We start from the raw sequence: 15,604 nt of genomic DNA, 5'->3' as shown, positions 1-15,604 counted from the left end.
TACAATTTTATCAAATTTATACAAATGTAGATAATTAGGGTTGAAATATTGTAACTAAATAATTTCCGCAGAATTTGTGTTATTCTATCATTGTTAATTTGGTGTGCAGGCGTGTCTATTCATGGTTTTGTTTGATTGTTTGTTTATTATTAATTAATATATTGTTCACATTGTAATTCGTAACGTGTAATGTTTTTAATAGGATTCAGCGAATGTATGTGATGATATAATTTCAACTATCGTGGAGTAGTAGAATTAAAAAAATTATGAGATTGTTAAATAACTATTAATCAACGTCTTAGTTGCAATAATTTTTCAATTATCGAAAAAATTAAAATTAAATTATGCAACCCAATATACACTTGTATCTATCGCGTTCTCCCAAAATTGACGCTGGACTTCATTTTGCATGGAGTTTTCAATATATCCCTTGACAGTTTCACATAATATTGAAGCAGAAGACCGCCCAAAATGATGTTCGGTATACAAACCCGGTTGTTTTAATTTCAAAAATTGTAAATAAAATTTTTCATTATTTTGATAGAGTTCTTTTAGGATTTACAATCACAGTTTATTTTTGAAATTTCGTTGCGATGTTGCCACGTTAATCCAATTTTATAGTTTTAAAATATCAATATTTCACTTTTTTCAAATGGAACACTTGTATTTTATTACTGTGTCTTGTCGATGCGTCTTTTAAAAAATTATTGGATTAGTGCAGTGTAATACTAAAAATAATAGCATTGTATTACCAAAACTTTCTCCAAAGCTCAATTTTTTATTTATGAAAATTTCGAGGTTTTTTCGATCACATTCGAAAATTGTTTATACAAATTTATTTGTACTTTTAGACCACCAGAACTTGGTTTCGACCTCAATTATCTAAAATTAATTGCCCATCAAATTAAGGCAATTTCCAGGATTTCAAAATAATCCATTTTCAAACTAAATTATTTTTTAAAATCTTAGTGCAGGACTTTAAACTGGCTATATCCCAGATTTTTTTTGTGAATTTTGTGACAATTTTTCCAAAAGCTCAATTTTTCAATACGCCTTTGTTTACGAAAATTTTGAACTTTTTTGGACCATATTCGAAAGTTACCTAAAGAGACTAACTTTGTAGATTTCAGCCTTCAGAAGTCACTTTAGCATGATTTTCTTCGAAAAAATTTGTACCATTTTCGAGAATCGACCATGGAAATAGGGAATATTTAGCATTCTATAAAGAAAAATCACATTTCAAACCAGATATTTCTAAAATCTTGTTCCCGGACAATAAAACTGCTATATTTTTAGGTTGAGCACGTTTTCCACAATTTTTTCAAAAGCTCAGTTTTTGAATATTTATTTCTCTTATGAAAATTTCGACATCTTTTCGACCGCCTTTGAAAATTACTTAAATTTTTTTTTTCCTGGATTTCCAACACCAGAAGTTATTTTCGGCATACACCGTATATTTTTTGAATCAGTAATCGAAAATTACCTAAAGACATTTTTTTGTATATTTCGATTTTCAGAAGTTGCTTTGGGGTCAATTTTTTCTAAAATCTCTGCCATTTTCACAGACTCATCCATTGAAATAGGGCAATATTTACGATTTTAAATAAAAATTGTCTTTGAAACTAAATATTTCTAAAATCTGGTTTCAGGATAATGAAGATATTATATTTCTAGATATCACCACATTTTTAGATAATTTTTCACTACTCATCTTATAAAGATTTCGACCTTTTTTGACCACCTTTAAAATTTACCTAATTTTTTTTTTTCTAGATTTCGACTTATTCAAGTTACCGCCCAAAACTATGTTCAGTATACAAACCCGGTTGTTTTCATTTAACAAATTTTAGTCCGTAGGTCAAGATTTCCAGATTTTTTTTCTGAATTTTTGGACGTTTTTCCAAAAGATCAATTTTTTAGTGTGTGCCATTTTACGAAAGTTTTAATGTTTTTTAACCATATACAAACGAAAATTACCTGAGAAGATTTTTTTTATAGATTTTGAACTTCAGAAGTTAGTTTTGGATTAATTTCGAAAACCTCTACCATTTTTCCAGAATCGACATAGGGCAATAGTAACGATTTTAAACAAAAATCGCATTTAAAGTAAAATATGTCTAAAATCTTATTCCAGGACAATAAAGATGCCATATTTTTACAATCAGCAATTTTTTACGAAAAAAAAAAGGTTTTTTTTGACTATATTCGAAAATGACCTAAGATTTTTTTTTGTAGATTTTGACCTTCAGAAGTTAGTTTTGGCTTGATTTTTTCGAAAACCTCTACCAGCTCATCGAAATAACGCAATATTTAGGATTTTAAACAAAAATCGCCTTTCAGAGCAAAAATTTTTAAAATCTAAAAATTTTTAATTTTTTGGACCATAGAAAATTACCGAAAGAGATTATTTTTTGTAGATTTCAGCTTTCAGAAGTCACTTTCAGATGTTTTTTTTTTTCGAAACTCTACCATTTTCCACAATCGCCAATCGAACTAAGGTAAAACTCTGAAAACAAAAATCACATTTCAAACCAGATATTTCTACAATTTTGTTCCGAGACAATAAAAATTTTAGAATGAGCACGTTTAAATTTATATCTCAGATTTCATTGTGAATTTTTAGACAATTTTTTCAAAAACTCAGTCTTATGAAAATTTCGACTTTATTTCGACCACTTTTGAAAATTACCTAAAATTTTTTTTCCTGGATTGCGAACACCAGAAGTTATTTTCAGCTTCATTTATTTGAAAACCCCTACAATTTTTCCAGAATCACCTAATGAAATATGGCAATTTTTTTAATTAAAAAAAAAGTAATTTCAAAATGAATATTTTTAAATTGGTGGCCCAGGATCTTTAGCACGCTATATTTTTCAATTCAGTACGTCAAGATCTATAACCCAGATTTTTTTGTGAAAACTTTCTAAAAAGCTCAATTTTTCATTGCTCCCTTTTTAGCAAACTTTTGACTTTTTTCGACCATAATCGAAAATTACCGAAAGCATTTTTTTATATTTCGATTTTCAGAAGTTACTTTGGGATCAATTTTTTCTAAAATCTCTACCATTTTTACAGACTCATCCATTGAAATAGGGCAATATTAAGATTTTAAACCAAATATTCTTAAAATCTTGTTCAAGCACAATGAAGATTCTAAAAACAAAATTTTTACACATTTTTTTCAAAAGCTCAATTTTTCAGCACTTTTCTTATGAAAATTTCGAGCTTTTTTCGACCACCGTTGAAAATTACCTATATTTTTTTCTTCTAGATTTCGACTTGCAGAGGTTACTTTTGGTCTCACTTTTAATTTTTCGAAAATCGGCCAGTGAAATATGGCAAATTTTACAGTAAAAAAATCTCAAAACGATTATTTCTAAAATCGTGCTCCAGGACGACAACCTTACAGGTTTTTAATCAGTGCGTCAAGATATATATCGCAGATTTTTTTTCTGAATTTTTGGACAACTTTTCCAAAAGCTCAATTTTTATTTACTCCCTTTTTACGAAAATTTTGATGTTTTTTTTTACCATATTCGAAAATTGCGTAAGAAGATTTTTTTGTAGATTTCAAAGTTAGTTTTGGCTTGATTTTTTTCAATAGGATTTAAGATTTACAACAAAAATCGCATTCGAAACAAAATATTTCTAAAATCTTATTCCAGGACAGTAAAGGTCCTTTATTGTATATTTTTAGAATCAGCACTTCGAATTTATATCTCAAATTTTTTTGTGAATTTTAAACAACCTTTTCGAAAGTTTATTTTTTCAATACTCATTTATTACGAAAATTTTGACATTTTTTCGACAACATTTGAAAATTACCTAAAGAGACTTTTTTTGTAGATTTCGATCTTCAGAAGCTACTTTCGGCTTCATTTTTTCAAAACCCCTGTATTTTTCCAGAATCGCCCATGGAAATAAGGAATATTTAGCATTCTAAAAAGAAAAATCACATTTCAAACCAGATATTTCTAAAATCTTGTTCCCGGACAATAAAATTGCTATATTTTTAGGTTGAGCACGTTTTCCACAATTTTTTCAAACGCTCTTTCCTGGATTTCGAACACCAGAAGATATTTTCGGCATACACCGTATATATTTTGAATCAGTAATCGAAAATTACCTAAAGACATTTTTTTGTATATTTCGATTTTCAGAAGTTACTTTGGGGTCAATTTTTTCTAAAATCTCTACCATTTTTACAGATTCATCCATTGAAATAGATTAGCATTTAGGATTTTAAACAAAAATTGTCTTTGAAACTAAATATTTCTAAAATCTTGTTTCAGGATAATGAAGATATTATGTTTTTAGATATCACCACATTTTTAGATAATTTTTCACTAATCATCTTATAAAGATTTCGACCTTTTTTCGATCACCTTTAAAATTTACCTAAAAATTTGTTTTCTAGATTTCGACTTATTCAAGTTACCGCCCAAAACTATGTTCAGTATACTAACCTGGTTGTTTTAATTTAACAAATTTTACATTTTTTTTTATTTTTACATATTTTGATCGAGTTCTTTTAGGATTTACAATCACAGTTTATTTTTGTAATTTCGATGTTGCGATGTTGCCACGTTAATCCAATTTTATAATTTTAAAATATCAATATTTCAGTTCTTTCAAATGGAACACTTGTATTTTATTACTGTGTCTTGTCGATGCGTCTCTTAAAAAATTATTGGATTGGTGCAGTGTAATACTAAAAATAATAGTACTGAAAATAAATTGACTGATTCATTATTTTTTTATATAAATATAATGTAGTATAAGCAAATCTAAAAAATATGAACGCAATGATAAATTCCAAGGATATACTGATTAAATTTGCACATTTTAGATAGGATTTATTCGGCAAAATTTTGAGATGACGTCATCAATTTTTTGAGGTTGATAAACAGATACATTTTGATTAAAAAGTTACCATGTTTACAATAAATTGTAGTAGACTCATCATGCTTTGCACATTTAAGGTAGGATTTATTCAGCAAAATTTTGAGGATTTTGGCAAATGATATACCACATAATAAAATAGAGGGCTTATAGATAATTTTTCGCAGATTACGAATCTAAAATATTTTTGACAATTTATCTTCAGATAACAGAACTGCTGTGAAAATATTCCAAAAATCCACAAAATTTCCAAAAAATTTAAAACCGTTCCAAATGGCTTTGTTTGAGAGGAAAACATTGAGTTTCTAGTTTTATAGAATATTATCGCAAATTTAACTTACGAAATCCTAGCCCCGCCTACCCACCCTCTATTTTCTTAAAGAGTATGTCATTTCCCAAAAATTGTCTTATTTTAGCAAGTACTATCCCGCCCACCCTCTCTCTATTTTCTTAGGGGGTATTTTATTTGCTAAAGTCAGTTTTTTCTTAGCAAATATTAGCCCCGCCCACCCGCCCTCTCTTTCCTTGTAAGATATGTTATCTGCCAAAATCAGTCTTACCTTAGCAAGTACTAGGCCCGCCCACCCGCCATGTATTTTTCCTAGGAGGTATGTCATAATATTAACTTTAATAATAATAATAATAATTATACACTATTACAGAATTTCTCCAATTTATACAAAATATAACTACAATTCATATAGTATGTAAGCTATAGTAAGAAAAAAATAAAATATAAATATAAATTGTCTTTACACTCAATTCAAATTAAATTTAAACCCAAATATGAAATAACTAATAAACTAAATTATATTATTCACCAATTTTTTAAACACTGCAAGTTTTGTGTCAAAGATATGAAATTTCTCCTCTCCAGCTAGATTATTGGCAGATTCCATCATTCTCCGAAGTGGACGATTAACTCATCTGCCAAAATCAGTCTTATCTTAGCAAGTACTATATTATATGTATATTGAAATGGCAAAATAAGTTATTAAACAATAATTAAATAGTACTTGTTAAGATAATACTGATTTTGGCAAAACACATAACTTCCAAGAAAATAGAGGGTGGGTGGGCGGGGCTAGTACTTACTAATATAAGACTGATTTTGGCAAATAACATATCCTCTAAGAAAATAGAGGGTGGGTGGGCGGTGCTAGTTTTTAATAAGATAAAACTGATTTTCGCACTTTTCACATTTTCGATTATTTTTCAACTACGTCCGAATTTTGTAATTTCCAAAAAATTTTTGTCTGAAACAGTTAAAAGATTATCTGACCTAACCGAAAATAGTTGGCTTGTAGATAATTTTTCGCAGATTATGAATCTAAAATATTTTTGACAATTTGTCTTCCAATAACTGACAACTGTGGGAAAAATGTTCCAGAAAACCCAAAAATTTCCAAAAAATTTGGAACCGTTCCAAATGGCTTTATTCGAGAGGAAAACATTGAGTTTCTAGTTTTATAGAGTATTAATCGCAAATTTAACTTAGGAAATCCTAGCCCCGCCCACCCGCCCTCTCTTTCTTTGTAGGATATGTCATCTGCCAAAATCAGTCTTTCCTTAGCAAGTATTAGGCCCGCACACCCGCCCTGTATTTTTCCAAGGAGTATGTCATTTGCCAAAATCAGTCTTATCTTGGCAAGTACTATATTATATATTGAAATGGCAAAATAAATTATTATTAAACAATAATTAAACAGTACTTGTTAAGATAATATTGATTTTCGCAAAACACATACCCTCCAAGAAAATAGAGGGCGGGTGGGCGGATCTTGTACTTGCTAAGATATGACTGATTTTGCCAAATAATATACCTTTTAATAAAATAGAGGGCGGGTGGGCGGGGCTTGTACTTGCTAAGATAGGACTGATTATGGCAAATGATATAGCCACCCTGTATAAGCAAATCCAAAAAATATTAATGGAATGATAAATCACAAGTATAGACTCATCATACTTTGCACATTTAAGATAGGATTTATTCAACAAACTTTTAAGGTGAAGTTATCAATTTTTTATGGGGCATGAGCAAATACATTTTGATAAAAAATTTACCATGTTTATTTACCATGTTTATGATAACTTTAAAACACCTCCAAGATTTCGAAGCATTCGATCTTGTAGTTCCTAATTAAATCAATAAAATTCTGGGGGCCATGAAGGATCGAGAAAACGTAAAAGCCGTAATTTCCAAAAATTTTTTGTTTGAAACAATTAACAGACGATCTGACCCAACGGAAAATAGTTGGCTTATAGATAATTTTTCGCAGATTACGAATCTAAAATATTTTTGACAATTTGTCTTCAAATAATTGACAACCGTGGGGAAAATGTTCCAAAAATCCCCAAAATTTCCAAAAAATTTGAAACCGTTCCAAATGGCTTTATTTGAGAGGAAAACATTGAGTTTCTAGTTTTATAGAGTATTAATCGCAAATTTAACTTATGAAATCCTAGCCGCGTCCACCTACCCTCTATCTTCTTAGGGGATATGTTATTTGCTAAAAATCAATTTTTTTCTTAGCAAATACTAACCCCGCCCACCCGCCCTCTCTTTCCTCGTAGGATATGTCATTTGCCAAAATTAGTCTTACCTTAGCAAGTACTAGGCCCGCCCACCCGCCCTGAATTTTTTCTAGGAGGTGCCATATGCCAAAATCCGTCTTATGTTAGCAAGTACTATATTATATATTGAAATGGCAAAATAAATTATTAAACAATAATTAAATAGTATTTGTTAAGATAATATTGATTTTGGCAAAACATATACCTTCCAAGAAAATAGAGGACGGGTGGGCGGGGCTTGTATTTGCTAAGATAAGACTGATTTTGGCAAATTTTATACCCTTCGATAAACATAGAGGACGGGTGGGCGGGGCTTGTATTTCCTAAGATAAAACTGATTTTGAACTTCCATGTATAAGCAGATCTAAAAAATATGTATGGAATGAAAAATCAAGTATAGACTCATCATATTTTGGACATTTGGATAGGATTTATTCGGCAAAATTTTGAGCTGACGTCATCATTTTTTTAGAGGAGATACGCAAATTTATTTTTATTAAATATGCAGTCAATGCAGTCCATAAAAACTGTAAAGATAGATGCTTAGATGTCATACACTGTAGCACCATCTAATCCTACATAAACTACATAATTCTGGTTTATCCAAGGATCTAATTAAACTATTTGAATCATATCTGAGTGTTAGAGACAAGGCTTTCAATCATTTCATTTCACCTTTGTAAATGCGGTGCCCTAGGGGTCAATTTTGGGGCCCCTCCTATTCTTAATATTTAGTAGTGATGCGGTCGATAAATTGTCTTCACAATATTTACTCTATGCAGATGATCTGTACAATTTTAAGTAACGTCATCATATTATTGGTGGGGATGATTAGACAAATCTTCGTTTGCCTTTTATCATCTACATGATATTCCTAATATAAATACAAAATTTGACAACAATCAGACAGACAGACGGAGAGATAGACAGACACACGGAAACAGAAGGCCTATTTCCGTGGACTGTAGGGGTCTTGAAAAGTCGAGAAAACGTAAAAATCAATTTTCAACAGAATTATTATATTGCGACATCTTAAAAGTTCCATTTTAATCCATCGACTATCATTTCAGTATTTTACTCCTTCTCAGTTCCGGCCTAAGACAGTTACAATTGAAAATTTTCCAAAGTCAATAAAAATTTGACGAACTAATCTGCGAAAACCCGATAATGACACCGTATTCTTTCAATGCTCCCGAATAATTGAATTACCCCCGATCGGCTCTATGAATATTAATTGCTGCTCAGCATAGGTTCCACCCTTTTTCCTCAACTTCCAGCCGCGTCTAATTTATCCCCCACTGGAAATTCGGGCGACTCTTTTTTAAAACTATGCTGCGTAATGAATTTAAAACACAAATTTTTCTCTTCACAGCGACTTAACTCAAACCGAGAAATTCTGTTCACTCTCTACCACCTATATTCGATGTTAAATGTTCCCTGGTGGTTTTTAATAAAACACCCTTTCGGCAGATCTCCTGTACGGTATTAAATTTACCGTAAACAGTGTTTTTAATATTAAGGAATTTTTTACACAAGTCGCCGGGGGCTGTTTACTTTCACCCTTGCCGCTGAACAAATTTAATTAGATTTTTTAGCGAATTTTTTGTGACTTATCTGACGCAAACAGGATCGCGTTAATATTATCATTAGGGAAACAGAGATCTGTGAGCATTATTTTGGAAGGATGGGCACGAATCCTGCGAAAGATTCCTTAAAAAGGAAGGCGGTTTTTGTGAAGTGGTGCTTCCTGTCACTTCAGAATTATAATTTTGGTAATTAGCTGCTTTAGCTTTGGAAGAATTATTCGATGTTCAAGAGTTAAGTAGCGGGTCACCTGTCCGAGACTTTACGTTGAAGAGCATAAATCAGCGGTCATAAAAGCCAAACACTCTGTATAAAAATTCAGTTTTATAATTCCCGTCATTTCCGTTTCTCCGCGCGCACGCAGCACGCAAATAAATTCCAGATTTATGTCCGCGAAAAAATTTCCCCTTTTTCACTCGAATAGAATTTCCCTCTTGCATCTCGGCCGCCGCCTCAAAGGTGGTACTTTAATATGCATAAAAAACCGATGCGAGTTCCCGCCTTAATCGTCAAACCATATCGCATTACACCCATGAGCGCTTATTTACCCTGTTTCGAATAAAAATATCGTGCGGTTCGAATAAATCAAAGCGTTATGATACCGTCCGTGTGAGTTTATTTTTACCCGGGCGCAGCGGTATTTTACCAACGGTCTGTGGCACAGTGGCGGCTCGTGACCTCTGGAGTGGGAGGGGGTGACGTGAATTTTCCAGGCGAAGTTGCTTGAGAGCAGCTGTCGGTGATGAGATAAATCATGTGAAGTTTTGTCGGGAGTGTTCTGGAATAGGGAATGTTCGAGAGAGAAAGCATTCGTAAAGACGCCACTGTAATGTATACAAAATAGGGAAACGACGTGGACTCGAGTACCTAATTTCTTCTAAAACTCCTAAAATATGACAGTTTTTACAATTTAAAAAGAAATATCTGTAGACCGAACATTTCAATTTTTTGTGAATTTTTGCACAACTTTTTTAAAGTCCAGTTTTTTAATGGACATTTAAGATTAATCGACTAAAGAATTATGGCAGTTTTTGGGATTTTACAAAAAAATTAAGTTCATACCGAATATTTTTATAATCTTGTTTCGAAATCATAAACGCGCCATATTTTATGAATCAGTAATTTTGCATTTAGACAACTTTATCTAAAGCTTAATTTTTTATTTCTGAAAATTTTGAGCTTTTTTCGATCACATTCGAAAACTATTTAAACAAATTTATTTGTAGATTTAGACCACCAGAACTTGTTTTCCACCTCATATTTTGTGAAATTAATAGCCATTTTTCAGGATTTCAAAACTAATTCATTTTCAAACTAAATATTTCTAAAATCATAGTGCGGGACTTTAAGTTCGCTTAGAGTTTTTGAATCAGTACGTCGAGATCTATATTTTTTGTGAATTTTTAGACAATTTTTCCAAAAGCACAATTTTTCAATACGCCCTTTTTACGAAAATTTTGAACTTTTTTGGACTATATTCGAAAATTACCTAAAGGGATTATTTTTGTAGATCTGAGTTTTCAGAAGTCACTTCAGCATGATTTTCTTCGAAAATCCTTTCCACTTTCAGAATCGTCTATGAAAATAGAGCAAAATTTACAATATATAAAAAGAAAAATCACATTTCAAACAAAATAAATCTAAAAAAAGATAAGACTGATTGTGGCAAACTACATACCTTCTAAGAAAATAGAGGGCGGGTGGGCGGGGTTAGTATATGTTAAAATAAGATTGATTTTGGTAAATGACTGAACAATATTAAGAGTAGTCACTGGAACAAAGAAGGGGTGGGTGGGCGGGGCTACTTTTTGCTCATAAAACTATATTTTTAGAATGAGCACGTGAAATCTGTATCTTGGATGCTTTTGTCAATTTTTAGACAATTTTTTCAAAACCTCAGATTTCGAATCCCAGAAGTTATTTCCGGCCCCATTTCTTTGAAAACTCCTACAATTTTTCCAGAATGAAAATGGAATATGGCGATCTATATATATACGTACAACTATTTTCAAAACAAATATTTCTAAACTGGTGCTTCAGGACCTTAAATACGCTATATTTTTTAAATCAGTACGTGAACCCAGATTTGTTTTTTAGCAAATTTTTAGACAACTTTCTCAAAAGCACAATTTTTTTTTAGCAAACTTTCGACTTTTTCGACCATAATCGAAAATTACCCAAAGACATTTTTTTGTATATTTGGATTTACAGAAATTACTTCGGCTTAATTTTTCAAAAATCTCTACCATTTTTACACAATCGTCCATTGAACTAGGGCAATATTTGGGATTTTAAACAAAAATCATCTTTCAAACTAAATACATATTTTTATAAAATCTTGTTCCAGAACAATGAGGATGATGGATTTTTAGAATCACCACGTCGAGATCTATATCTCAGAATTTTTTTGTGAATTTTTAGACAATTTTTTCAAAAACTCACTTTTGTACTACTACTCTTATGAAAATTTCGATCTTTTTTCGACTTTAAGCACACAATTTTTTTTAAATCAGAAGGTCAAGGTTTTTTCTGATTTTTTTTCTGAATTTTTGGACAACTTTTCCAAAAGCTCAGTTTTTAAATACGCCTTTTTTACGAAAATTTTGAACTTTTTGAACCAAATTCGAAAATTACCTAAAAAGATTATTTTTGTAGTTTTCAGCCTTCATCAGTCACTATGAACATGATTTTTTTCGAAAATCTCTCCCATTTTCCAGAATCGTTCATGGAAATAGGGCAGTATTTAGTATTCTAAAAAGAAAATTCACATTTAAAACCAGATATTTCTAAAATTTTGTTTCGGGACAATAAAAATAATTCATTTCTTTGAAAACTCCTACAATTTTTCCAGAATCACCGAATGAAATGTGACATTTTTTTCAAATTAAAAAAAAACTAATTTCAAAACTAATATTTCTCAACTGGTGACTCAGGATCTTAAACACGCTATATTTTTAAAATCAGTACGTCAAGATCCCAGATTTTTTGTGAAAATTTTGTCAAATCTCAATTTTTCAATGCTCTCTTTGCAAATTTTTGACTTTTTTCGACCATAATCGAAAATTATCCAAAGACATTTTTTTGTATATAAATTGAGCGCAAGGTAACTTCTGAAAATCGCAGAAGTTACCTTGCGCTCAATTTTTTCTAAAATCTTTACCATTTTTACAGACTCGAAATCGGGCAATATTTAGGATTTCAAACAAAAATTGTCTTTGAAACCAAATATTTCTAAAATCTTGTTTCAGGATAATGAAGATACCATGTTTTTAGAATCACCACGGCGAGATCTATATCTCAGATTTTTTTTCGGAAATTTTGAATATTTTTGGACCATTATCGAAAATTGCCTAAAGAGATCATTTTTGTAGATTTCAGCCTTCAGAAGTCACCTTGACCATGATTTTTTTCGAAAATTCCTACCATTTTGCAAAATCGTCCTTGAAAATGGGGCAATATTTAGCATGATAAAAAGAAAATTCACATTTCAAACCAGATATTTCTAAAATCTTGTTCTGGGACGATAAAAATGCTTTATTTTTAGAATGAGTACTTTTTCCACAATTTTTTCAAAAGCTCAGTTTTTGGATATATATTTCGCTTATGAAAATTTCGGAAACATCTGCCATTTCTTCCAGAATCGACCAACGAAATAGGACAATAGTTATGATATTTTAAACAAAAATCGCATTTTAAACAAAATATTTCTAAAATCTTATTCCAGGACAATAAAGATGCCATATTTTTAAAATCAAAACCTCAATTTTTCACTATTTTTCTTATGAAGATTTCGCCTTTTTTTCGACCACCTTTGAAAATTCCTTAAACACTTTTTCCAAGATTTCCACTTCCAGAAGTTATTTTTGGCCTCGTTTCTTCGAAAACTCCTACAATTTTTTCAGAATCAGCCAATGAAATATGGTAATTTTTACAATTAAAAAAAAAAAGTCAAAAGAGATATTTCTAAAATCATGCTCCATGACCTTAAACACGCTATATTTTTTTAATCGGACCTCAAGATATATATTCCAAATTTTTTTTTCTCAATTTTTGGACAACTTTTTCAAAAGTTCAATTTTCCACGACTTCCTCCTTACGGAAATTTTAAGCTTTTTTTGACCATATTTAAAAATTATCTAACAAGATTTTTTTGTAGATTTCGATTTTCAGAAGTTAGTTTTGGCTTGATTTTTTCGAAAACCCCTACCATTTTTCCAGAATCGCTCCTCGAAGTAACGCAATATTTAGGATTTTAAGCAAAAATCGCCTTTCATCCCCCATCACCCAAACAAATATGGCAATTTTTTTAATTAAAAAAAAAATAATTTCAAAAGTAAGACTTTTAAATTGGTGTCCCAGGATCTTAAACACGCTATATTTTTCAAATCAGTACTTCAAGATCTATAACCCAGATTTTTTTGTGAAAACTTTCTCAAAAGCTCAATTTTTCAATGTTCCCTTCTTAGCAAATTTTTGACTTTTTTCAACCATAATCGAAAATTACCGAAAGACATTTTTTTGTATACTTCGATTTTCAGAAGTTACTTTGGGCTCAATTTTTTCTAAAATCTCTACCATTTTTACAGACTCATCCATTGAAATAGGGCAATATTTAGGATTTTAAATTAAAATCCTCTTTGAAACCAAATATTCTTAAAATCTCGTTCCAGGACAATGAAGTTTCTAAAAACAGAATCACCACATCGAGATCTATATCTCAGATTTTTTTGTGAATTTTTAGACAATTTTATCGAAAGCTCAATTTTTCACGATTTTTCTTATGGAAATCTTGACCTTTTTTCGACCACCGTTGAAAATTACCTATATATTTTTTTCTAGATTTCGACTTACAGAAGTTATTTTTGACCTCATTTCTTCGAAACCTCCTATAATTTTTCCAGAATCGTCCAATGAAATATGGAATTTTTTTAATTAAAAAAAAAACTAATTAATTTTAAAAGTAATACTTTTAAATTGGTGTCCCAGAATCTTAAACACGCTATATTTTTCAAATCAGTACTTCAAGATCTATAACCCAGATTTTTTTGTGAAAACTTTCTCAAAAGCTCAATTTTTCAATGTACCCTTCTTAGCAAATTTTTGACTTTTTTCAAACATAATCGAAAATTACCGAAAGACATTTTTTTGTATACTTCGATTTTCAGAAGTTACTTTGGGCTCAATTTTTTCTAAAATTTCTACCATTTTTTCAGACTCATCCATTGAAATGGGGCAATATTTAGGATTTTAAACAAAAATCCTCTTTGAAACCAAATATTCTTAAAATCTTGTTCCAGGAAACTGAAGATTCTAAAAAAAAAATCACCACATCGAGATCTATATCTCAGATTATTTTTATGAATTTACGCAATTTTTTCAAAAGCTCAATTTTTCAGCACTTTTCTTTTGAAAATTTCGTTCTTTTTTCGACCACCGTTGAAAATTACCTATAATTTTTTTCTAGATTTCGAAATTTGCAATTTCTCGAAAATCGATCAATGAATTTTTACAATAAAAAAAAATCTCGAAACGAATATTTCTAAAAACCTTCTCCAGGACTCTTACAGTTTTTTAATCAGTACGTCAAGATATATATCGCAGATTTTTTCTGAATTTTTGGACAGCTTTTCCAAAAGCTCAGCTTTTCATTACTCCCTTTTTACGAGAATTTTGATGTTTTTTTACCATATTCGAAAATTACCTAAGAAGATTTTTTTGTAGATTTCGAAGTTAGCTTTGGCTTGATTTTTTCAATAGGAGTTAAGATTTTAAACAAAAATCGCATTTGAAACAAAATATTTCTAAAATGTTATTCCAGGACAGTAAAGATCCTTTATATATTTTTAGAATCGATACTTCGAAATTTATATCTCAAATTTTTTTGTGAATGTTAAACAACCTTTTCGAAAGCTTAATTTTTCTTACGAAAGTTTAGACCGTTTTTCGTTCATATTCGAAGATTGCTCCTATAATTAAGTAAAATAAACAAAATTCACCTTTCGTACTAAGTATTTTTAAAATCTTGTTAAATTATAATAAAGGTGCCATATTTTTAGAATCACCACGTCGAGATTTTTGTCTTACATTTTTGTGAATTTTTAGACAATTTTTTCAAAAGCTTTTTTTTTTGAATGCTATGAAAATTTCAATCTTTTTTCGACCACTTTGGAAAATTATCTAAAGACTTTTTTTGTAGATTTCGACCTGCAGAAGTTGTTTTAGGTCCCATTTCTTCGAAAACTACTACCAGTTTTTCAGAAAAGTCATCAAAATACGATAATTTTTAAGATCAAAAAATTACTTTCAAAGCGAATATTTCTAAGATTTTGCTTCGGAACCATCATAAATAATGATTCTTTTTTTATGTGTTTTATTTAGAATTTAATTTTTTCTTTCCAAAATAGATGTTAATAATTTGACGAATTTTTACACGTAAAAATTACAAAATCTAATGGAACAAAATGAAATAAACAAAAAAAATTATAAAGCAAACAACAGACGGAGAATTCTTAAGGACCCGAAAGAGGATAACGGCAAATTAGTG

The 15,604-nt window shown here is 30.3% G+C and overlaps 1 protein-coding gene across 3 annotated transcripts in view; it reads left to right on the top strand.

Annotated features, from left to right (window-relative positions):
• LOC135127768 (potassium voltage-gated channel protein Shaker) overlaps positions 1-15,604 on the top strand; it is an 843,060-nt gene that overhangs the window by 186,762 nt on the left and 640,694 nt on the right. The window lies entirely within an intron of this gene.

The sequence above is a fragment of the Zophobas morio genome, unplaced genomic scaffold (assembly GCF_036711695.1).
Source record: "Zophobas morio isolate AGI-343-1 ecotype UQ-CSIRO unplaced genomic scaffold, CSIRO_AGI_Zmor_V1 ptg000012l, whole genome shotgun sequence".
Taxonomy (NCBI): Eukaryota; Metazoa; Arthropoda; class Insecta; order Coleoptera; family Tenebrionidae; genus Zophobas; species Zophobas morio.
The sequence above is the reverse complement of the archived record's forward strand: the minus strand, read 5'-3'. Positions and strand labels throughout refer to the sequence as shown.